Genomic DNA, 22,980 nt, shown 5'->3' with positions numbered 1-22,980 from the left:
CCAGTGTGGGCAGGGCTGGCACAAGAAAACAGAGTGGCCAGACACAAATGAATTGGTTGATTGAGATGCTGGTTTTCATCTAATGTGGTAAATTTCATAATTTAATTGCCTCAGCCAGCCAAGGCTGTTGAAGCATTTTCCTCACCAGGAAACACTTAGTTGGAACAAGCTGGGGGTAGAGGAGGGCGGTGCAGGGGAGGAGGGAGGAGGGAGAACTTAAGCATCCACAGCTTTCAGTCACAGCATCCCAACAGGACTTATCAATCAGCAGCTATCCCCAGCTGATGGAAGTCAGCCCAGCCCCTACAGTAGGTTCCAACCCCTTTCCTTGACCACCTCATTGCCATACCAACCTAAAGCTGTCAAAAGCTGACACCTGTCATCTTCAAGGCATAATCATCCAATACTGCCTCCAGGTCCTTCTGGGGCTGTTAGAAACTAGGGAAGGGGTGCTGTGGGATTAGGTGGGGAAGCGAAGGGGTTTAGGGATAGGAAGGGCTCCCTGTTAAGTCCTTTTAACCCAGGAGCAATGGAAAGAGCATGGGCTTTGGCACCAGACTGGGGTTCAAATGCTGTGGGTCTGTGATCAAGTTCCTTAACCTCATTGAGCTTTGTTAGCTTTTTTCAGGGGTATGGTGAAGGTTAACCACCATACTATGCAGAATCCTCTAGAATGGGGTCTGGCACCAAGTGGGTGTCAGTCATGCCGGGCTCCCCTTTCCCTTTTTTGTTTTTGTTCCCTGGGTGCAGAATTGAGGTTGGGTGCTTGTTGCTCTGCAGCTGACTTGCAGCCCTCCCTTGAGTCCCCAGTCACCTCACCCCCGCCCCCTACGTCTCTTGCCACTCTTTCTTACTGCTAAACCTTTCCTCCTTTCCTTCCAAGCCCTGTCCCAGCACCCTGTTGGATGATAAACGATAGGTGTGTGTGGCTTATTGGCCTTTTTTTCTTTTGAGAAGGAGTCTCGCTCTGTCGCCCAGGCTGGAGTGCAATGGCGCCATCTTGGCTCACTGCAACTTCTGCCTCCTGGATTCAAGCGATTCTCCCGCCTCAGCCTCCTGAGTAGCTGGGATTACAGGCACACACCACCATGCCTGGCTAATTTTTGTATTTTTGTAGAGACGGGGTTTCTCCATGTTGTCCAGGCTGGTCTTGAACTCCTGATCTCAGGTGATCCACCCGCCTCAGCCTCCTAAAGTGCTGGGATTACAGGCATGAGCCACTGTGCCTGGCATTTTTTTTTTTTTTTTTTTTTTTTTTTGAGACTGAGTCTTACTTTGTAGCCCAGGCTGGAGTGCAGTGGTGTGATCTCAGCTCACTGCAATCTCCATCACTCAAGTTCAACCAGTTCTCTGCCTCAGCTTCCCCAGTAGCTGGGATTACAGGCACCCGCCACCATGCTTGGCTAATTTTTGTATTTTTAGTACAGACAGGGTTTCACCATGTTGGCCAGGCTGGTCTTGAACTCCTGACCTCGTGATCCACCTGCCTCGGCCTCCCAAAGTGCTGGGATTACAGGTGTGAGCCACCGCACCTGGCCTTTTTTTTTTTTTTTTTTTAAATGGCAGCTCTGTGGTCTCAGAAATCAATTTCATTGAGGAATTGCACCATATTTTCTGCAAATACATAAAAATCTTCCCAGTCATACTTTTCTCCCACAGTGGTCTCCTGTTCCCTGAGTTGGGTACAGAGTCTGTATGAGGCTCACCTGGGCCACTTCTTGTTTCAACGTGACCAAGGCCCGAGGCCAACTCCGTCTCTTCACCATCCCATAGCTAGATCCCTCAGACCTGGAACCTGTTGGCAGAAAGAGCACTTGAGTCAGAGTAGGGGAGTCGTGCTTGGCCCCAGCTTGCCTGTGTGACTACATGCAGGTTCCCTTACCCCTGTGAGCCTCAATTTGCTCTCCTGTATAATACTTCCATTAAATGTTTTGCTATAAAATTTCAAAAGTTCTTGCAAGCTCTGGTGTTCAGCAGTTTTATAAGGCTCGAGTTACTTGCTTAGCCTTTCTGGTCAGGAAGAGCTTGAGCAGCCAGTAGAGTACAGAGGGGCCAATTTAGAAGTCAGGAATGGACCGGGCGCGGTGGCTCACCCCTGTAATCCCAGCGCTTTGGGAGGCCGAGGTGGGTGAATCACCTGAGGTCGGGAGTTTGAGACCAGCCTGACCAACATGGAGAAACCGCTTGTCTACTAAAAATACGAAATTAGCTGGGTGTGGTGGCTCATGCCTGTAATCCCAGCTACTTGGGAGGCTGAGGCAGGAGAATCACTTGAACCGGGAGGCGGAGGTTGCAGCGAGCCGAGATTGCACCATTGCACTCCAGCCTGGGTGACAAGAGCGAAACTCTGTCTCAACAACAACAAAAAAAGAAGTCAGGAATGGGGTTCTCGTTCCAGCTCTGCCTTGGATGTGTGCTGTGGGAATTGGGCAAGTTACTTTCTCTGGGATCTAATTTTTTCACCTGTAGAGTGAGAGGGGTGTTGTAGGCAAGCTCCTAGTTTCCTGAAGACTCGATTCAGATTTTTCCCAGTAACTCCAAAGGGACGGGGCTGTTCTCCTTGAGCCTCTGGCAGTTCCCTGTCCCTGCCCACTGCCTCAGAGTTTGAGGCCTCCTGCGAAGGGGCTGGTGGAGACAGAAGACTGCATCAGGGGAGCACCAGGCTGGGCTTAGGGGAGCAGGCGTGGGCTCAAGGGGAGGTGGTGTGTGGGTTACTCATTTCTCAGGGCCATCGCTCTGACTGGTCGTGGGCAGGGAGCTGGGCAGCAGTTCGTGGGAGCACCAGGATGACCCCCTCTGGAATGACTAGGGTGAGACTTCCCTGGTGGGATGTCCCTTGGGCACAGAGCCAGGGCCACCTCCCAGCAGAGAGTTGGACAACGAGCTTTGAGGAGCAAGGGAGATCTTGAGCAGATTAGCTGGACATGGTGGCAGGCGCCTATAATTCCAGCTACTTGGGAGGCTGAGACAGGAGAATCGCTTGAACCCCGGAGGCAGAAGTTGCAGTAAGCCGAGATCGCGCCATGGCACTGCAGCCTGGGCAACAGAGTAAAATTCTGTCACAAAAAAAAAAAAAAGGGATCTCAAGGGAGCCCAGCGGGGCAGGAGGAGGCGGCTGAGCACCAGCCTGCAAGACCAGTTGGATGGCTCCTCCCACGGGGAAGCAGGGCTGAGCAGGCCGTGGGAGCGCTGTGCCTGCTGCCACCAGCTCAAGGGCCACATTCACCTTAGGTGTCACTCCCCACCCACCTCTGCCAGGAGGAGCCTTCCACCATCAGCCAAGTGGTGAGGAGTAGGATGCAGGGAAAGGATGGAGACAAAAAAGCCTTGCTTGCATTTTTTGCCTGTTCCCATTGGGCCCCGAAGGAGAGGCTGACCACAGATCCATCTAGGCTGAGCAGAATTAATTTCCTAATTAAGATAAGGAGAAGCTTTGCTCATTCAAACTCCAGGACAAGCTGCCAGCCAGGTTTGCTGTTGGCCAGGCCAATTTGTCTGAGAGGAGTGAGGGCCAAGAGATGGAGGAGCTCTTTTTCTAGAAAACCATGACGATTCCATCCATTGTCCATAGTTCATGTTCTGCACCCTAGCTGGGCTTGTGAGACCTTGGCAGCAAGTCCCTTAACCTGTGAACGCTTTTGTTGTTCACAGGCTTGGAAATCTGAGGGAGAAAGGTACCCAGCTCTGTTCATGCAACAAACATTTATTTAGTTTTCTGAATGGCTCGCCGTGGACTAGAAGCTCAGGAAAGAAAGTCAGGTTCAAAGAGCTCCTGCTTGGGAGCTCAGCGTCTGATGCGGGAGGCAGACAGGCGGGTATGGCACAGCGCTAGGGTCTCAATAGTGGGCATGTTGAGAATCTGCCTCAGTTTCCTCATTGATGAGGTGAGGAAGTGGACTGTTGGTTTCCTCATTTCAAATATGTCCAGGGAATTTTTTTTCCCCATCTGTTCTCTGCCAGGCTCTGGGATTCAGTGGAGAACAAGGCAAGGTCCTCCCCGACCCTCTCCTGATCCCACATTCAGCTGAGGGAGGCAGACAACAGACTGACAAAAATATGCAGCTGCAGAGGAAGTGGACAGGGAGGTGTGGGAAGATGGTCAAGTGAGGATGCCCTCCGAAGAGGGGTCAAGGAAGGCCTCTCTGGGGTGGTGACATTTGAGCCAGCCGTGGGAGGATTAGAGAAAGGACTGCCAGGTGGGTAGCACAGCTCGTGCAAAGTCTGGGCCTGCGTGGGCTGCGGATGGAGACATCATGAGGCACAGAGAGGTGCCAGACCCTGACATTCTGCAGTCTTCTGGTGCAGGGAGAGATTGAGGATAACATTGTTCTCTTTCATTTTATTGTTTTTCTCTGATTTAAATAATATATCAATGGATTTCCTTTTTTTTGAGATCTAGTTTCCCTCTCATTGCCCAGGCCGCAGTGCGGTGGCGTGATCTCAGCTCACTGCAACCTTCACTTCCCGGGTTCAAGCAATTCTCCTGCCTCAGCCTCCCAAGTAGCTGGGATTACAGGCGCAAGCCACCACGCCCAGCTAGGATTTCCTTTATAAATGAAAAATATAGGAAAAGATGGAGCACAGTGTGAGGGTCCATCCCCTCCTTTGTATCTGTCCACAGATGGGTGCATACCCTTCTAGTCCTCCATTGTATGTGCAGATTTTGCGTTTACATAATTTGAATCATACTCAATACTCTACAACTTATACCACTTAGTGTGTGGTGGAGCTCTTTTTCACAGCGTCGTCATATTCCACACTGCAGCCAAACCATCATTTCCTCTCATTGTGTCCTAAGGAGAGACTTTAGGTAATGCCTCATTTTCCCTGTATGATCAATGAAATCTTGTGTGTCCTTCATCATGCATCTTTCTGAGCAAGTGTGATTATTTTAAATTTTCATGGTCAAAGCCAAATGCCGTTTGCAAAGACTTACCCAGTTTACTCTTTCACTAATAATAGTGCCTGAGTGCCCATTTCTCTACAGACTCACCAATTTTTTTTTTTTTTTTTTTTTTTTTTTTTTTTGAGACTGAGTTTCGCTCTTGTCACCTAGGCTGGAGTGCAATGGCATGATCTCAGCTTACAGCAACCTCTGCCTCCCAGGTTCTAGCGATTCTCCTGCCTCAGCCTCCCAAGCAGCTGGGATTACAGGCAAGTGCCACCACGCCCAGCTAATTTTGTATTTTTAGTAGAGACTGGGTTTCTCCATGTTGGCCAGGCTGGTCTCAAACTCCTGACCTCAGGTGATCCACCTGCCTCGGCCTCCCAAAGTGCTGGGATTACAGGCGTGAGCCACTGCGCCCAGCCCCCAAAATTTTGATGTTATCCACATTTTTAGTTTTAGCTAATGTGATGGGGTGGGGGGGCGGGTGGAATCTCATTGTTCCGTTAAAAAAAATGTTTATTCAGGCTTTGTCCTTTGATTCTAGTCCACTTTTGTCTTTCCAGAAGATCAAAGTTTATTGAGTGCTGGTTCTGCCTCTTATTGGTCTCCTGACCTCAGCTGGGTACTCATCTGTGAAATGAAGCCCTTTAATCCCTGCCCGCCCCTGCCCCCCACTAGGCTGCTGTATTTTTTGCATGGGAAAACATTCCTGAAAGTTCATTTTATGCTGAAAAGCTCTGCAAACATGAAGAGGCATGGTTTTTACTAGTGAAATGGAAATATCTGGAACATTTGAGTGAATTCAGGTGTTTCTAAACAGCCAGCATATCCAGGGGAGGAGCTGGGGTGACTTTGCCCATGTGCAGTGGAGCTGGCCTTAGGTGGGAGGTGTCTGCCTATTGTCCCAGAGATGCACGGGGCCTTACCTGGCTGAGAGCCATCTGGCTGGGCTTGAGAGCTCTTCTCAGAGGGCTGGCTCAGTCAATGATCTGTCACCTGTCTGCAGGAATAAAGAAATGAGCCAGGAGGACAGAGAGAGTTCCCTAGCTGGTCCAGAGAAAGGCCCAGAAAGGGGCAGTGGCCACCACAGACTAAACTCTGTTTACTTGCCTGTGTGGTCCCAGGAGGCATCGGGCCCCATGATAGAGGAGCCAGGGAACTGCTGACCATGGCCTGGGCCCCAGAGTAATTCATTACTGCTGGGTACCTGGGGACGTTTTGGCCAGGCTCTCCCCACCCTTCAGGAAGCAACATCCAGGTTTGGCCATGACTCCCCTGCTGCCCTGGAGATGACTCGGAACCAAGCTCCAGAGGAGGCTCCTGTGATCCCAGCCAGCCTGACCTACTTGGAACAATCTCAGGGACAGATGTAGGTAGGGGGAAGGGAGAGAGTAACCAAGGGGACAATGGGACCCTCAAAGGGCTTTGGTAGGGAGGCCTTCTGCCTTTATACCTCTGCAGCTAGTGAGCAGGAGAAGGGAAAGGGGAGGGGCCTCGCTGAAAGCAGTTTTTGCATTTATTAGACACCTCCTGATTCTGAGAGTTGGGTGTTTCATTAAGAGAGTAAGGGAAGCATCTCACTCTAGAGCTGGTTTTGCATGGGTCCTCCTGGGGCGGTGGGGATGAGTCGGCTGCCTTTGCTGGGCTCCTGTCCCACTGCCATTGTGAGCGCAGCTTGAAGGCATTTCGCAGAGTTGGAGTGAGGTCGAATCACCAGGTTTCTTTTCAGGCATCAACTGGTATATCTGTGTTGCAGGAAGTTGCAGTTGCTATTTTTACCACTCCAACCAGGACTTTTTACTGGGAGGTACAATTACAAGCAAAATGCCAGGGTTTGGCTGGTTAGCTAAGCCCTGGGAGGCTGCTGCGGGCTGAGGCAGGGGCCACTGCACATGGTCCTTTGCTGTGTTGTACAAAGCAAGACACGTTTGCATGTGGACACACACCTACCCTGGTTGCTGGGCGGCTTTGTCTGAACCACTTCCTGTGCCTGGAGTTTCCTCTAGGTGGAAAAAAAAAAAAAAAGGACTTTGCTGGGTTTTGCTCAGATAATTGTACCTGGCTGCCAGGGCAGCTCCAAAGCTGTAAGCAGTGTAGTTCTGACTGCCCAGAAGGTTGAAACTTTGTTAAATGAAATTGAGAACCTACTCTATACTACCCATTCTGCTAAGGACCAGGATATAGAAATACATCAGTTGGCCAGGCGTGGTGGCTCACGCCTGTAATCCCAGCACTTTGGGAGGTTGAGGCAGGCAGATCACGAGGTCAGGAGATCGAGACCATCCTGGCTAACATTGTGAAACCTTGTCTCTACTAAAAATACAAAACATTAGCCGGACGTCGTGGTGGGCGCCTGTAGTCCCAGCTACTCAGGAGGCTGAGGCAGGAGAATGGTGTGAACCCGGGAGGCGGAGCTGGCAGTGAGCCGAGATCACACCACTGCACTCCAACCTGGGTGACAGAGAGAGACACTGTCTCAGAAAAAAAAAAAAAAAGAAAAGAAATACATCAGTCTCTGCTCTCTAGCATCACATGTCCAGGAATTGAAAATGCAGAAAGCGTGAGTTGTCTTCTGCTCCTTTTGGATGATTACCTGGTGTGTTTTTAATGTCTATACATTATGACTAGAGGCCAGGTGGGGCTTATATTGGTTTCTGTTGCAGCATAACACATCATCACAGGCTTAGTGGCTTAATCAGTACCTATTGATTAGTGCACAGTTCTGTAGGCTGGAAGTCTGGGCTGGCCTGACTGGGTTCTCTACTTAGGGTCTCACAAGTCCAAAATCAAGGTGCAGCTGTACTGGGCTCTTGAGGCTCTGGTGAAGAATCTGCTTCCAGGCTCAGGTTTTTGGCAGAATCGAGTTCCTTATGGTCGTAGGACTGATGTCAGTCCCCATTTCCTTGCTGGCTGCAGCCGGGTTCTAGTCTCATTGCCCTCCATCTTCAAACCTGCAGTGATGTGTCAGATCCTTTCTTGCTTTGAATCTCTGACTCTTTTACTTTTGGGACCAGCTGGAGAAAACTCTGCTTTTTTTAATTTATTTTTTTATTTTTTTTGAGATGGAGTGTCACTGTTGTTGCCTGGGCTGAGTGCAATGGCGCAACGTCAGCTGACTGCAACCTCTGCCTCCCAGGTTCAAGCAATTCTTCTGCCTCAGCCTCCTGAGTAGCTGGGATTACAGGTGTGTGCCACCAAGCCTGGCTAATTTTTTATATTCTTGGTAGATACCGGGGTTTCATCATGTTGGCCAGGCTGGTCTCGAACTCCTGATCTCCGGTGATCCGACTGCCTTGGCCTCCCAAAGTGCAGGGATTACAGGCATGAGCCACCGTGCCCAGCCAACTCTGCTTTTAAGGGGCTTATTGACTAGATCAGGCTCACCCGGATAATCTCCCTTCTTTAAGATCGACCAGTTGATCAGTAACACCATTAATTACCTATGTAGCCCACATTAATTAGATTTGAAAAATCTCTGTCATGATCACAGGAATCAGGTCGACATCCATGGACCTGCATCAATAACAATATGATTAATAACAGCAGCTGTCATGAATCAAGCAAAATTTGTGTCCCACCATGCTACACTCTTTATGTGTATTCTCTCTTAATTCTGAGGATGGTACCTCGAGGTCGGGACAGTTATTTTCACCCGTTTTTCAGATAAGAAAACTGAGTCTCAGAGAATTTCATTATCTTGGACCAGTTTTACAGGTAGCAATGGCAGTGCTGGGATTTGAAACCAGGGACTCTTAGCATCTAACCTTCCTGGTAGGCTGCCCAAGGTCGGTATCTGCAATTCGCTTTGTATGATTTATGGAACACCATCCAGAAAAGAGTTAAGGTTTTCTCTTTCCCATCTAGCATTTAAAATTCTTTTTTTTTTTTTTTTTTTTTTTTATTGAGGTGGAGTCTTGCTCTGTCACCCAGGCTGGAGTGCAGTGGTGCGATCTCAGCTCACTGCAAGCTGCACCTCCTGGGTTCAAGCGATAGTCCTGTCTCAGCCTCCTGAGTAGCTGGGATTGCAGATGCCTGCCACCAAGCCTGTCTAATTTTTCTATTTTTAGTAGAGAGGGGGTTTCACCATGATGACCAGGCTAGTGTTGAATTCCTGACCTCAGGTGATCCGCCCACCTCAGCCTCCCAAAGTGCTGTGATTATAGGCATGAACCATCACTCCTGGCCTAAGATGTTTAAATATGGCTGGGCACAGTGGCTCATGCCTGTAATCCCAGCACTTTGGGAGGCCAAGGCAGGTGGATCACCTGAGGTCAGGAGTTCGAGACCAGCCTGGCCAACATGGCAAAACCTCATCTCTACCAAAAAAAAAAAATACAAAAATTAGCCGGCCGTGGTAATCCCAGCTACTTGGGAGGCTGAAGCAGGAGAATAGCTTGAACCCAGGAGCTGGAGGATTGCAGTGAGCCGAGGTCGCATTGCTGCACTCCAGCTTGGGCGATAGAGCGAGACTATGTCTCAAAATAAATAAATAATAAATAAAATGTTTAAATATGGTATATGTTCATTATATTGCAAATAATACGGCAGGTACCAGGCAGGCACCAGGGAACTCTCAGGTGGGTCTAACAGATCTCTGGATCATTTTGATTCTTTCTCCCATGGGTATTGTGGCTAATCCCCGTTTCATTCAGCAGTATTTATTAAGCATCTAATCGATTCTAGGTAGCAAAGATGACACAGAACACTGTCCTTGAGCTGCCAGTACAGAGAAGGGCACAACGCAGTGACCTGAGGAGTGAACAGTGCTGTCCAGCAGTAGAAGAAAGGCTACCGTGCTGCAGCAAAGACACAGAGGGCAGAAGAACGTTCATTCTAGGAGACAAGACAAAATTATGTTATTTACTGCATGCCATATGCCCTGTGTGTCGCATGGGGCACCACATTGTAGGTGCTCAGATTTCAGTGTATTTACTGCATTCATTTTCTGAGCATCTACTGTGGACAAGGCCATCCACATACCCAACAAATGTAAAATCCAGAGTGGGGTGTAGCTATGAAAGGAGAGATTATGGAGATGAGGGTGTGGGGCTGAGCAGGGAGAATGAGAGGAAGGGAGGGGGAGAGCTACAGCCGAGAGAGGGAGGAAGAGGGGCTGGGGGTGGGACAAAGCTGGAAAGGGAACCGATTGAACACAGCTTGGATGTGAAAGCCTCCTTGAAGGCTTTTGAGCGGGAGCGCTCACAATTTGGCACTGGGTTGGTAGGTGTGGGAAGAAAGGGTTCAGGGGCCTGGCCGTAACCTGGCCTGCAGTGGTGACGCAAGACTGGGAAGGAAAACCCCAATGCAAGGTCCCAGGAAGGATGATGCAGTGGAACTTGGTGGCTAAACCATATGCTAAAAATGTGTATATGAATGACTGGCTATTTATGGGCACCCATGTTTTTGCTATAAATATACGTACATATGTAATTTCAAGAGACCGAGAATTATCAACTGCAAAGCCCAAGTGTAGCAGTCTACTCACGGCCCCTGTACTTTGCTACTGGAGGGCCTGTCCTCTGCAGACCCGAGGTCTGTTTTTTTTGGAGAAGGATGAGGTGGTCCTGTGGGTGAGAGAAGGCTTTTGATAATGAAGGGAGGGGCAGGCAGGGCCAGGTCATTAGAGGGAGGCAGCCAGCAGTGGGTGAGAGGGTACTGGGTCCAGCTGCCTCCGGTGACAGCAGGCTCTAGTGCCTCTAGTGCATCACAGTACAAACAGGATGGAGACCCCCTGCATAGGCCCCCATGCTTCCTACAGAATTTTCTTTTTCTTAGTTCTTAAAAAAAACAGTGGTTAGTGTGGAAGATAAGAAAAATCTTCTGGCCAGGCGCGGTGGCTCATACCTGGAAGCCCAACACTTTGGGAGGCCGAGGCGGGTGGATTACTGGAGATTAGGAGTTCAGGACCAGCCTGGCCAACATGGTGAAACCCCGTCTCTACTAAAAATACAAAAAATTAGCCGGCATGGTGGCATGTACCTATAATCCCAGCTACTTGGGAGGCTGAGGCAGGAGAATTGCTTGAACCCAGGAGGTGGAAGTTGCAGTGAGCCGACATCACGCCATTGCTGCACTCCAGCCTGGGCAAAAAGAACGAAACTCTGTCTCAAAAAACAGAAAAAGAAAAATCCGCTACCGCAATGTTCTCAAAGTGTGGTCTGGGTGTCCCTGAGATTCTCTTGGTGGAGAGTCCACAAGGTCAAAACTATTTTCGTGGTAATACTAAAACATTATTTGCCTTTTTCACTCATTCTCTCCAGAGTGCATAACTCAGTGAACCGATGTTTTCCAAATGGCCGATGCCTGATGTTACAGAATCACACATGGGTAAACAATCCATTCAAAGTGCAGGACAGGCTGTCAGATGGGAATGCCACTGAGTACAAAAGTTCATTGATACGGGCTCAGATTTCACATTGCAGCTAACCTTTAAGGCACTATACTTGTCAAGTCTCAGTGTAGTATCAAAGAAGAGTATCCACAATTATCTGAAAATAAAATCTCCCTTTTCCAACTATCTGTGTAAGGTTGGATTTTCTTTATATAGTCAAAACAATGCATTTCAACAGATTGTGTGCAAGAGTGGATATGAGAATCCAGCCACTATCTTCAATTAAAAAACTGTTTTAATTGATTTTTTTGGTCAAAAAATAATTTTTAAAAATGACATGTAACAGTTGCACATATTTTGGGGACACCTGTGATATTTTCATACACAGCATACAGTGTGTAATGATCAAATCAGGTAACTGGGATACCCATCACCTGAAACATTTATCTTTTCTTGGGAAATTGATTTATGAAAAACACCTGTTACTGCTGGGCACAGTGGCTGACGCCTGTAATCCCAGCACTTTGGGAGACTGAGGCAGGCGAATCATTTGAGGTCAGGAATTTGAAACTAGCTTGGCCAACATGGTGAAACCCCATCTCTACTAAAAATACAGAAAACTTAGCTGGTTGTGGTGGCACATGCCTGTAATCCCAGCTACTTGGGAGGCTGAGGCAGGAGAATTGCTTGAACCTGGGAGGTGGAGGTTGCAGTGAGCTGAGATCGTGCCATTGCACTCCAGCCTGGGCAGCAGAAAAACATTTCTTATTTATGTTAACATGTGATGGATTTATTTTAAATTAACATAATTTTTTGCTCAGTTTTAATTTCAACTCTGGTAAATACCAGTAGGCAAAACCACATAAACAGAAGCCCCTTAGGGTCCTCAGTCATTTTTTGGTTGTAAAAAGATCCTGAGACCAAACAGTTTGAGAACAGCTGTACTACCTAAAGTCCCTGAAAACCGGGAGCTAGGTGTTGGACCCTGTGCCTGGCTCTGAACATCATCTTCCCTCTTCAGTCCCTCACCAGTCCTTTGGGGTTGGTGTAATTATTTTCATGTCTGTTTCACAAGTGAGGAAACTGAGGCACTGAGAATGAATACCGGGCACAGGTCTCACAGGGCAGAGGTGGGAGTGCCAGCACGTGGGGATGTCCCAGGCAGAGAGGAAGGCAGATGTCGGGGGGCGGGACAGGGGGAGCCTGCTCTGTATGCTCTAGTCCTCCACCTAGTACGCAGCTTTCAGCCTGGCAGGGAGGTGTATCTCCGTGTGCTGTCTCCTTTCCTGAGGCCCGGGAAGACAGGCATAGGTTTGCTGTGGCAGCGGGAGGCTTGGGAAATCAAGAGTTTGTAATAGCATGCCTCTGCTCAGGCACACGCAGTGTTGGTGTGCTTCATCTTCATAAATATCCCACATTTTGCTGTTTTGGAGTGAAACAGCTTTGAATACTGGCTTCAGCCAAACTAAGGATGTGTGCGCATTGCTTATCTTCTCAGAGCCTCAGTTCGCATATCTGTACAGCCAGGACAGTGAGACCTTGTGAAGATGTGGAAAGGATTGAATGAAAGAATGTAGATAGGGCTCCTGCACAAAGGCTCACATACAGCAAGGTGCTTGAAGATACTACTACTTTCGACAGAGAGTTCAGTAGGTCAAAAGGGTGTGCAGTGAAAACAGTCTCCCCTGCTCTCCTCTCCACCATAGCTAGCAATAACCGATTTCTTACACAGCCTGCCAGAGATAGTTTGTGCACATGCCAGTAGGCGTGTCTATATTATATATGTGTGTGTGTATGAATAGTCTGGTTTTTAACACATACCAAAGGTAACATCTGAGCCGGGCACGGTGGCTCACACCTGTAATCCCAGCACTTTGGGAGACCAAGGCGGGCAGATCACCTGAGGTTGGGAGTTCGAGACTAGCCTGACCAACATGGAGAAACTCTGTCTCTACTAAAAATACAAAATTAGCTGAGCATGGTGGCACATGCTTGTAATCCCAGCTACTTGGGAGGCTGAGGCAGGAGAATCGCTTGAACTGGGGATGCGGAGGTTGCAGTGAGCCGAGATTGCAACATTGCACTCCAGCCTGGGCAACAAGAGTGAAACTCCATCTCATTAAAAAAAAAAAAAAAGTAACATCTGATACACAGCTCTTTCATTTTAGTGCAGAAAGCCAGTCTTTTAGTTTTTGTTTTTGTTTTTAAGATGAAGTCTTGCTCTTGTCGCCCAGGGTGGAGTGCAATGGTGCGATTTTGGCTCATTGCAACCTCCGCCTCCTGGGTTCAAGCGATTCTCCTGCCTCAGCCTCCTGAGTAGCTGGGATTACAGGTGCCCGCCACCACCATGTTGGCCAGGCTGGTCTGGAACTCCTGACCTCAGGTGATCCACCCACCTTGGCCTCCCAAAGTAGTACTAGGATTACAAGCATGAGCCCCTTTGGTTTTTTTTAGATAGCTGTGTGGAACTCCACTCTGTGCGTGTACCCAAGTTTATCTCACCAGGCCTCTTATTCGTGAACATTGTAGTTGTTCGCAGCCCCTCCTTTTGTAACCATGCTGCAGTGTGTAACCATTTTGTAACCATGTGCAGGCATGATGGAAGGGAAATTTTTAGGAGTGGAAATGCTGGGGCAGAGGGCACATGGATTTGTCATTTTGTAAGATGTTTCCCAATTGTTGTCTGAAGAGATCATGCCAGCTATGCTCCCCCTGCTCTCATCTCTGTCAGCGGGTAAAGAAAGAGTTGTGTCTTGGGCTTTGGGAATTGAGAGGCATTCTCATTCTGATTCAGCATCAGCGTTGACAGCCTAGAGAAGAACAGAGCTTCTGGAGAACAGGGAGAAAGAAATTCACTACCAGTAAGTGGCCAGTGCTTGGCTTTTGTTCTTTTTTTGTTCTGTTCTGCATGTTTGTGTTCCTCCAAGACTGTCACTCCTGGTGGTTCATTGAAAGTGATATCTAGGCCAGAGTGCTTTTAATGGCTCCATCTGTGGGACCAGACAGGAAGAGAGACAGCCTCCCTCCAGGTCCTCAGAGTGCATCTGTTTGCAAAGGGCCAGGCCAGTCCTGCTGTAGGGGGGGAATCCTCCTCAGGAGGCCACGTTTGCTTTGGTGGGAGCCAATCTCGCTGCCCCTCTTTGTTTCTGTCTCTGGCTTGCTCTGGATAAGTGGAAGGAAATGAGTTACTTCACCAGATGGGTGAACCTGAGTGCTGAGTTCTTTGTCCCCTCTGTGGTGACAGCAGTGGAGTCCACTTTATTGGCATTACTCCCGTCTGGTGCAGCAGCTGGGCTTGCAGATGACTCCCAGCTCTGGGGTCCAGAGAAAGCCTGGGCAGTGCCCCCAAACTGAGGGGATTGGCATGTGGCAGGTAGAAGCCAGGCGGCACCTTCCATCTGCCTTGACAGTTTAGAGGGGCTGCCACCCCTCCCTGAGCTGAAAGAAGCCTCGTCACTGCAGGGTGGTTTAAGTGTGGCTTGTGGGTGGCCTACCTGGTAAATAGAACTTTTAAGACAGTATGACATAACACATTTTTTCTCAAAAGGATTTATCTCAAGAGAATACAGTGAACCAACAGAAGCAAAAGGCATTAGTTTTTCCTTGGATAAAAATTCAGAAAATTATGGGTGAATGGATTCGTAAACCATAGTGATGTGTTTCCACAGACATTTCAATTTACAGTTGACAACCACAAAGACACTAGACTAAGGTTCCTGAGGGCTCCAGAAGGCTGGGTCCCCAGTGCCTGCACTTGGCAGGCCCTTAATCAGTCTTTGTTCAGTAGTGAGGGAAGAATAGGAAAATGGCAACTCTGTGAAAAGTTGAGGTAAAACCAGTGTAAAATAGTATTCTGTAACTGCAGTAATTTAAGAGTGTTTGTTTTGGGATAAAAGCTGAAAATAATAAGCCAAAGTAAAAATAGTAGTTGTGTTTGCAGTGTTTCTCAATCTTGTTGGCACCTCCCTACCCCTAAGCCATTTTAGATGTTTTTTCCTAATTGCACCCACCCTCCTCATTGCATTTTAATACCACATGTGTATCTATGTCTTATACATACGATGAACAAGAGTTTTTCATTCCCCAAGAACTAAGCTGTGTGTCCCCATCCACTGCCTCCTCCCTGCTCACTCTGGTCAGGCAATGTGGTTCTAGGGCATTAGTGTCTTTTCTGTCTTGCTCCTCACTGTTAATGTCGGTAAAAGACAACACAGTGGAGCTCCTGGGTGTGGCTTTTGGCCTCTCTCACTTGGTCTGTAGAGCTCCCACTCAAAAAGACAGGACGCTGGGCAGAAAGGCAGGTGCTGCCCATCCATGGCTGCATCTATCTGCACCTGCCCCAGGCTGGATGTGTGGCCTGGACAGTTCCTCCCATGGGAGGGCTCGGCTGGCTTCTCTTCTTAGCAAGATGGCTTCTCTTTAAAAAAAAAAAAAAAAAAAAAAAAAAATTGTTGGTGAGGAGCTGGCCAAATCCATACATTGCCTTTGAGTAGCTGGGCAAGTCCTGGATAGGTCCTTTCTCTAAGGTGAACTTTCTCAATCCTGATTCCCTATCTGATCACAGAGGCTGCTCCCTACTAGGACCAGTGACCCATAGGAGAGAAGTGGGTACCATGGGGCCTGGGAGCTTAATCCTCTTCGGGATCCCTCTTTCCTGGTTGCACAGAAGCTGGTGGAGAAGGACTGCTTAAGGGGTAGACGGAGAGGACAGTGTCCTGGTGCTGGGGCCTGCTGGTGGACACAGGGCTGAGGCCCCACAGACCTCTCTTCTGTCCCCTTTGGTGCTCAGCAAAGAGAGGGATGGCCTGGATTTGAACACCGCCCCTTCCCCAGTCTTGGGTCAGTGAGCTCACATAGTGTAGTTGTGGGAACAGACTCAGCAAGACAGAGCCCTGGGCTCTGCCCCCACTCCTTGCGTAGCTTTGAGCAAATTGCCTAACACCTCCCTGCCCAGTTTCCTAAGCTGTGAAATGCAGACAATGATTATACCTAAGGCTGAGTAGGGATGAAGTGAGTTAACACATGAAGTGCTGAGACGGTGCCCAGCATATGATACTAAGCAACTGTGATTAGCACTGTTGTTGCCGTTATCATTAACCTGCAAGCTTCTATTTTCTTATCGGTAAGTTTTTTACAGAAATAGTGTGGCATATGGCAGGATTGGACTTTCTGGGTCTCTGGTGGGTGAGTGAAGGCGTGTAGCTGGATTTGGCCAGTGAGATGTGAATAGAAGTGCTGTGTGTCTTTCCAGGCCAAGCATTTAATTGTCAGTGCTATGCTTTCCAGAGCTCTCTCTCCGCCCTTTGGCATAGTGACTGGTGACATGGTGGCAGCTCTGTCATCTGGGTTCCTAGGAGTGGGATTGATGAGAACACTCATTACCGCCTGAACCATGATGCATGTATTAGTAGTATGAGCAAGAAATAAAATCTTTCTCCTGTACAGCTGCTGAGATTTGGGGGTTGTTGCTTGCTGCAGCAGAACCTCATCCATCCTGATTAAGACAGAAAGTCATAACCATGTTGAGCTTGGTTGTGAGGATTAAATTTTGTATGTAAAATGCCTAGCACAGTATCAGGTACATGAGAGTCGTGCATTTGATTTGGCTCCCTTCCTGGCCAGAATCCCCTACTGATTTTTAGCAGCACGGGTTGCTTCATCTTTCAGCGGAGTTTCACAGGCCTTGACCCCTTACCTCCTGTTCTGTGCCTTCTTTGTGAAGAAGAGCTTCACCAAACTGGGTAGGGCCCAGCATGGTGCACCGCCCGACCCGTTCCTCTGGAGTGGAGAAGGCGTCCCTCTCAACTTGTAATCACAGCTCCCATTCCCTGGTGACCAGAGGCTGCAGTCACCCTGGGACTCGGCAGTCAATCCTGGAAGTTAAAGTGGCTGCCCTTCAAGTGTGCTTAATGTTTGGGTGCATTAAGTGAAAAGGCTGGAGCATGTGGAGAAGGCACTGAAACATCGGCCGGCCCTCTGGGTCTGTCGGGACCTCCCTTCGCTTTCCAGGCTTTGGCTGCAGGCTGACGGGTAGGGCCATGTGTAGAGTAATCCTCTGATTCATTGTCCACAAGGGACACTGTGTCTGTGTCTGGGTGGGGAAGGAGACACAATTTGAGAGCATTGGTTGGTGGCACTGTTGATCTTGACCTCAGGAAAGCAGGTGAAGCCAGGTGGTCTCACTGTATGCACTGTCAGAGGCTGCGGAAGGGCTGTGGTTGTGTGCTATTGGGGTGAGCATTGGCTGGGAGCTATTTGATGCAGGGACCTCATGGGATTGCCTGAAGGGGAAGCCCGTTTATTACCAAGCATTGTCTGAAGCAGACATTCTCAGCCCTTCCCTGATCTTTGCTCCATTCTAGAACTGCCCCATGGGCAGCCCATTCCTGTGCAGGAGGCATGGGGGCCAAAGTGAGGCAAGGAAGCTGGGGTGAGGCTGAGGGCTGGGAGGTTTCAGTACTGCCCAGCAAACTGTCCACCTGAGACCAGAAGGTGCCATTTCACAATTCTTGTGACTTCACTGCAGGTGTCAGATCTTTTTTTTTTTTTATTTTTTATTTTTTTTTGAGACGGAGTCTTGCTGTGTTGTGTCACCCAGGCTGGCGTGCGATGGTGGCATCTCGGCTCACTGCAACCTCCGCCTCCTGAGTTCAGGCCATTCTCCTGCCTCAGCCTCCCGAGTAGCTGGGACTATAGGCCCCCGCCACCACACCCAGCTAATTTTTTGTATTTTTAGTAGAGGCACGGTTTCACTGTGTTAGCCAGGATGGTCTCAATCTCCTGACCTCATGATCCGCCCACCTCAGCCTCCCAAAATGCTGGAATTACAGGCGTGAGCCACCGTGCCCGGCCTCAGATCTTTTCACAATAAAAAGATGAAACAAAACCAAACTAAATAAATATGCACATTGAAAAATATAATTCAGATCAGTTACAGTTTAAATAACAAGATCTATACAATATCGAATAAATATGCATAAAGGTTTTTTTTGCTATAGATTGATTGAGACGGATCCTTTCCGTTGCCCAGGCTGGAGTGCAGTGGCACGATCTTGGCTCACTGCAACCTCCGCCTCCTGGGTTCAAGCAATTCTTCTGCCTCAGCCTCCCAAGTAGCTGGGACTACAGGCGCGTGCCACCATGCCCAGCTAATTTTTATACTTTTAGTAGAGATGGGGTTTCACCATGTTGGCCAGGCTGGTCTGGAACTCCTGACCTCAGGTGATAGGCCTTCCTCAGCATCCCAAAGTGCTGGGATTACAGGCATGAGCCACCATGCCCTGCCCACCTTTTTTTTTTTTTTTCTGAGACGGAGTCTTGCTTTGTCGCCTAGGCTAGAGTGCAGTGGCACTATCTCAGCTCACTGCAACCTTCACCTCCCAGGTTTGAGCAGTTCTCCTGCCTCAGCCTCCCAAGTAGCTGGGACTACAGGTGTGTGCCACCATGCCCAGCTAATTTTTATACTTTTAGTAGAGATGGGGTTTCACCATATTGGCCAGGCTGGTCTCCAACTCCTGACCTCAGGTGATCCGCCCGCTTCAGCCTCCCAAAATGCTGGGATTACAGGCGTGAGCCACTGTGCCCTGCCTGCATTTTTTTCTTTTCTTTTTTTTTTTTTGAGACAGAGTCTCGCTCTGTCGCCCAGGCTGGAGTGCAGTGGCGTGATCTCGGCCCACTGCAACCTCCATTTGCTGGGTTCAAGCAATTCTCATGCTATAACCTCCCGAGTAGCTGGGACTACAGGCACGCGCCAACATGCCCGGCTAATTTTTTGTATTTTTAGTAGAGACGGGGTTTCACCATGTTGGCCAGGCTGGTCTCGAACTCCACACCTTGTGATCTGCCCGCCTCAGCCTCCCAAAGTGCTGGGATTGCAGGTGTGAGCCACCACGCCTGGCCGCTTTTTTTTTTTTTTTTTTTTTTTTTAAACAAGCCATTGAAAGACAGCAACCTGGCAGGGCGCCCTCACACATGGTTGCTGCCCCCACAGCCTCTGCAACCCAGGCAGGGAACCTCAGGCCGGGTGGCTGGTGCATCCTACCTGGCTTGTGCTGCCAGCCCTCAGGAGGGGACAGGAGAGCAAGGAGTTCATCTTTCCATCTCCTTTCCTGCCACTGCTTGTTGAACACCTCCGCCTTCCTGAGGAATTAGCAGCTCAAAGTCTGCAGTCAGGCCCAAGTTCCAAGAATGTGGCCTTGAGTCTGTTTCCTTATCAATAAAACGGGAATGATGGAAGTCCTGGCAAAGGGACATGCTGAGATCCTTGCGGCTGTGTGTTTTCATGAAGTCATTGTTGGTGGAATCCTGACTCCGACGCACCCAGTGCATACTTGGTGCCAGGAAGGGCCGTGTCTTGGGTTTCTGTCAGCGTCGGCTCCTGCAGGGTGGCCGTGAACCACTGTGCAGGTTGTTCACTGCATAAGGGCACCCAGCCTCATGCAGCCTGAATTTCAGCTGCATTTTCCTCTCTAAGTCTTGTGCTTGGGTCCAGAGCCACATCTGTCAAAAAGCCCAAAAGCCAGGTTTGGCTTTTCCGAGTTTCCAAAGGTGCTTTCCTGCTAACCCAGAGACTGGTACACTGCAGGTACACTGGCAAACCTAAAATAATCACCCTGGCTGGGTGCAGTGGCTCATGCCTGTAATCCCAGCACTTTGGGAGGCTAAGACGGGCGGATCACCTGAGGTCAGGAGTTCAAGACCAGCCTGGCCAACATGGTGAAACCTCGTCTCTAGTAAAAATACAAAAATTAGCCGGGTGTGGTGGCAGGCGCCTGTAATCCCAGCTACTCGGGAGGCTGAGGCAGGAGAATTGCTTGAACCTGGGAGTCGGAGGTTGCAGTGAGCTGAGATCGCGCCATTGCACTCCAGCCTGGGAGACAGAGCAAGACTCCGTCTCAAAAAAAAAGAAAAGAAAAGAAAAAAAGAATCGCACTGCGGGAGTCGGGAGGGGTTTTCATTTTGTACCAGGGAGCCATATGGATTGGCTTGGCCCTGAGCTCCAGAGATAATTTGAGCTGTTCATGCCTGGGTACTATGCAGGCTGAGCCCTGTGCCTCTCTCGTTTCCCCATCCTGTAGTGAAGAATGATGGAGCTGACACCCTTGTTTTGAGCCTTGCTAACTCTTGGTTAGTGGAGGCGGGTGGGAAGGGGTTAGTGCTGCAGCCATGCTAAGTCAGGCCTTCCTGAGACTGGCACGGAAAAAACAGCTTTGATGGCATCCGGGTTCCTATTTCTCTCAGGATAGGCCTTTCGCTTTCGGTCACTGGAATCTTCTGTGAGTGTGGCAAGTTTTCTTCAGAAAGTCTCACCCCTTGGCTAGTTTGTTTCTTTGTGCATTTAACTTTCCAAAGATGTGCTGGAGAAGGATGCTGGGCACATTGTTACCCGGTACATTTTAGCTGAGTCTGTAGGTGAGGATTGCCTGGGGAGCAGCGATGTCCAAGGTGGATCCACCCCTCGTAGCAGGATGAAGAGTTGCTGATCTGTGGCATTGCAACATTGTGCAGTTACGCTATGTGCCTTAAATCCATCAAAGCTCAGGACACCGCTTAGGTCATGAGAACAATTCTGTGATATGTGCAGAGCGAGAGTGTCTGATTGATTATGGCTCCAAAGACGCGAGCCGTGGGCACAGGGAGGCTTCCCGGGGCCTGCTTTTGGGCCCTCTCACATGCTCCCCACCCGCCGCCGCTGGGAGCCTCTGGCTTGGGCTGCTTTTGCATCCCCAGGCCCTGCTATGAGGCTGGGTATGTCACTGGTACTGAACACATATATCTTGAGCAACTGAAAATAATCACATACAACCATTCTTCTGGGTGCTAGATGGAAGGGGTGGAGGGACACACAACTAAGACCCCTTACCGAGACAAGCAGCCCCTGATCACCAATTCAGGGCACTGATGACCCTGTGAGTCCTTAAGCGACAGGCCTCAGCAAAAGGGGGCGGACCAGAGGATCACAGGGCTCCACTTGGCCCTCTGCGCAGGCTTCCATCTTGGGTAGGTGGCAACACGGCTGTCACCCCTTCCCACTCCCAGCCCTCGTCCAGTCCGGTCAGCAGTCCTAGGGAAAGGGCCTGCTTCATTCCTCAAAGTTCCAGTGAACGTCTTAGTATAGAGTCCCACTGGTCTGTCCTGGGTGTAGGCCCCATCACAGCAGTTGGGAGGATGACACTAGCTGATCAGCCAGGCCTGGCACGTGTCCACTCCCCACCTGATCCCCAGGGCCCAGTGATGTGCAGCACCTGGGGCCCAGTGCCCATCCTGGGATCCCACCTGCTGAGCTGCCTGGAGGCAGGTGGTTCCCAGAGAACAGTCAGGGTGTGAGTGCGAGGAGGAGGCAGCATTGTGCTGGTGTGAGTAAAATGACACGTGTCTACCACATGTCAGGTGTCGCAGCCGCCTGGGCAGCATTCACCACTGCCTCGGCCTTGCTCTCCTCTGGGTCTTGAAAGTGGCTGGGCTGGCAGTCACAGTGGAGTTGATATGAATGAGTTTCGTGTGCTGTGTCTCAGGGCTTCATCATGGGCATAGGAAGAGATGGACAGGTCCATGCCATCAAGTCAAGTGACCTCTGTGCTGGGATCTGTCCTGGGTGTTAAGTTCACATCAGTGAGCCCCACACATGGTCCCTGCCTTTCTGGGCCTCCTGTGCAGTTGGGGAGACAGTACACAAATAACATGCCCAGAAGCTGTGTGGGCCTCAGCATCCTTGCCTGTAAAGTGGGGCTCCAGTGCCTCACTTGGGATCAGGCTGAGTCGGTGAGTGAGTGGCTGCCATCAGTGGAAGATTGGCTCAGGGGCAGGCGCTGCCCAGAAGGAGATGGGACAAACCGGGGAAACAACTAGGCAGGTGCTTCTGCCCTTGGCACAGAGGTGCCCCAGGCTGGCGGCTGTCTAGGGGGTGGGAACCTGCCTGGATGTGTACATGAGTTGCCAGCATCTGCGTCAGCAGGCAGGCATTCTTGGTGCCGACTTTGGCAGGGTATCTGTCAGCTCTGGGACCCTGGGTTGCCGCTCACTGTTGGCTTGGCGAGGTCACTGCTGTGCCTCCTTCTCTGGACCATTGTGGCTGCCCTGTTTCAATTTGCCCTGCTTTTTGGCTTTCTTGGTCTTTTGAGTCTTGCTTTGTCCTGCCCATAACCCCCTCCAAAGGGAGTCTCTGCCTGGGTACCCTCGCAGGCAGCCCAGTTAACACAGTGCCCCAGATTGGAGTTAGTTCTAGGTGTGTTGGTTCCAGGGCCGTAGTTACTAAGGTGAGGAGCTGGGATTCCAGCTGGGGCTGTCTGTACGAAGAATCCCAGAGGGGCTCGCCCCACGCTTGGAGTGTCCAAGCCCAGGAATTCAAGCTGCCGTTCAGCCCAAGCTCAGAACCAGCCTCCCCTCTGGCAGGGCCAGGGTGGGGCAGGGGGCAGGTGCGATGAGGTGCCTAGGGACCTAGAGCAGGGAGGTCCTTGGAAGCACAGGTGTGTTGACAATGGAACTGAAGCCAAACCTCAGCATCAGGGCCCTTGAACGTGACCTCAGTGGAGAGGGCTTGGGCTTAGGAGTCCCAGGGCTTGAACTAGAGTTCTTCCTGGTCCTTGGCTCTCCATGTTTCCCCCAGCACGGTCTGCAGACCAGAGGCAACAAATGCCTCTTAAATTGTCCTGACACTGTGGGGTGGGTCAGGAGGGGACAGAGCCACATGTGGGAAATTGTCTGATCACCAAGGGGGTGGTCTGGAGTGAGGAAACTGGAGTGAGAGTTTAGCAATCACAGC

General features: G+C 49.9%; 1 protein-coding gene across 2 annotated transcripts in view; it reads left to right on the top strand.

The window, feature by feature from the left end:
* The window catches only part of KLHL25 (kelch like family member 25), a 39,096-nt gene that overhangs the window by 2,514 nt on the left and 13,602 nt on the right, over positions 1-22,980 (top strand). The window contains exon 1 of one of the 2 annotated variants that reach the window (XM_063698808.1): positions 13,288-14,080. The exons of the other annotated variant lie outside the window; for it this stretch is intronic. The gene's annotated coding sequence lies outside the window, so the exon portion shown is untranslated. Of the gene's footprint in view, positions 1-13,287; positions 14,081-22,980 lie in introns of those variants that run through there. 2 annotated transcript variants of the gene reach the window in all.

Source organism: Gorilla gorilla, chromosome 16, assembly GCF_029281585.2.
Source record: "Gorilla gorilla gorilla isolate KB3781 chromosome 16, NHGRI_mGorGor1-v2.1_pri, whole genome shotgun sequence".
Classification (NCBI taxonomy): Eukaryota; Metazoa; Chordata; class Mammalia; order Primates; family Hominidae; genus Gorilla; species Gorilla gorilla.
Note: the sequence above shows the minus strand (reverse complement) of the source record. Positions and strands in the feature narration are given on the sequence as shown.